Below are 2,177 nucleotides of genomic sequence, written 5' to 3'. Positions count from 1 at the left end.
AAAATAAATAAACTTCAAAAAAAATTAGAAATTTTTTTCCTCTGATGAATTAAAAAAAATATTGTCCTCACATTCAAACTTCAAATTCAAAATAATAAAACTGTTATACACCTAAACTTTATTTGGAGTTTCCTAGACAAACCACAAAGAGATGCACTTTCACCTGGTAAATGGAGATGGTGTTAATCATAATTAAATATATTTGGCATTCTCTGTATATTTAATTATTTTAGCACTACTATGAAAATTCTCTCATCTCTCAAGCTAAGAATTTGAGAAGAACTCCTAAATTAAAAAGAAAAGCTCTGAGTGCCTGGCCTGGCTCAATTAGGTAGAATATGTGACTCTTGATCTTGGAGTTATGAGTTCAAGCCCCCTGTAGGTGTACAGAGTATACAAAAACAAAATTTTAGAAGAAAATGAAAAGCTCAATCTCTACAAAGTAATTACATATACTCAAAATGGTATCAGTTATTGGTAGGAGTAGGATTCAGTAATTGTGTACCTTTTAGGTTGGCTAGAAACACGCTCATGTTCACATACAAAGTGCATTACTTTCCTATTGTTGTAACAAATTACCACAAATTTAGTGGACTTAAACAACATAAATTTGTTGTCTTATTTGTAGGTAAAAAATGGGACTTACAGGGCTAAAATCAGTGTGTCAGCAGGACATCTAGAGCTTGTAGTCTCCAGGAGGGAATCTTTTTTTTTTTTTGTCTTTTCCAACTTCTGAAGGTTTCCCACATTCATGGCTTGGCTTCATTTGTCACATCTCCTCCTCAGACTCTATCTTGACTCCTTCCTTTAATTATAAGGACTCTAATGATAATATTGGGCCCATCTGGATAATTCAGGATAACCTCCCTGTCTCAAAATTCTTTTTTATTTAAGTCAATAAGTTTTTATTTAAGGAATTTTACATGTGATTCCTTCCACTGCCAATCATTGTAGTTTCTCCAGTGTCAGAATCATAATCTTCAAAAAAAATCCTTTTAAAAAGAACTTTTTGGGGGCACCTAGGTGGCTCAGTTTGTTGTATGCCCGACTTTGGCTGAGGTCATGATCTCATGGTTTGTGAGTTCGAGCCCTACATCAGGCTCTTTGGCCTGATTACCGTGGGGGCCTACTTCAGATCCTCTGTACCCCCCCAATAAATAAAGTTAAAAAAAACTTTTGTTCAATCCACAGTTGTCACTGTCAGTCCAGTGTTCTTTCAGTTGGACCTCTTTGATCTTCACTTAAATGAAGACCTTAAATGACAGACCTTAAAAATTCTCCTCCCATAATCTTTGGGATCCAGTTTCTTTAGGGCCACGTGCAGGGTCACAGTACATGCATCTGCCAGGTTCTCAATTTCAAATACCCTCTGAATGTGAATGAGAATGAGTTCAAATCATATTCACTCCTAAACTAACACACCTTAGAACTGTACAGATTGTTGATATACTCCAATACCCAAAATTAAAAAAAAATATTGACTATTAGGTCTCTCACATGTTTTAGCAGATAGATGTCTTGTAATTCTTTCCCACAGATCTACCACATAGGAAATGTGAATAAAGGAAACCATGCATGTACTCTATGAGGCGTTTCCAACAATGTAGGTCTACAGAAAAAGCCCCATTGGGATAGACCTCAATTCCCATCTCAAGATTCTTAACTTAATTGCATTTGCAAATTCCTTTTGCTCTGTATGGTAACATATTCACAGGTTCTAGGGCTAGAAATGGGCATTTATTGGAGGGAGCTTTATTCTGCCTACCACAGAGAGGTATAATAACTCTCAAAAAAGCAGTTACTCTTGGGCGACTGGGTGGCTCAGTCAGTTAAGTGTCCAACTCTTGGTTTTGGCTTGGGTCATGATCTCACAATTTGTGAGTTCAAGATCTGTGGAGGGTTCTGCGCCGGCAGTATAGAGTCTGCTTGGGACTGTTTTTACCCTCTCTCTCATCCCCTCTCCTCCTCAAAAATAAGTAAATAAACATTTTAAATAATTTTAATCAGTTACTCTTTTTTTAAAAAATGAGCGAGGGGTGTCTGGGTGGCTCAGTTGGTTACGCCTCCAACTTCAGCTCAGGGCATGATCTCATGATGTCTGAGTTCGAGCCCCGTGTTGGGCTCTGTGCTGACAGCTCAGAGCCTGGAGCCTGCTTCCAATTGTGTCTCCCTTCTCC

General features: G+C 37.8%; 1 non-coding gene across 1 annotated transcript; it reads right to left on the bottom strand.

The window, feature by feature from the left end:
• Positions 1-1,511: 1,511 nt before the first annotated feature.
• Positions 1,512-1,643, bottom strand: LOC144217912 (small nucleolar RNA SNORA18). Its single transcript, XR_013330990.1, has one exon. It is a non-coding gene; the product is annotated as a small nucleolar RNA SNORA18 (small nucleolar RNA).
• Between the last annotated feature and the right edge of the window lie 534 nt (positions 1,644-2,177).

Source organism: Crocuta crocuta, unplaced genomic scaffold (assembly GCF_008692635.1).
Source record: "Crocuta crocuta isolate KB4526 unplaced genomic scaffold, BGI_CrCroc_1.0 scaffold159, whole genome shotgun sequence".
NCBI lineage: Eukaryota > Metazoa > Chordata > Mammalia > Carnivora > Hyaenidae > Crocuta > Crocuta crocuta.
The sequence above is the reverse complement of the archived record's forward strand: the minus strand, read 5'-3'. Positions and strand labels throughout refer to the sequence as shown.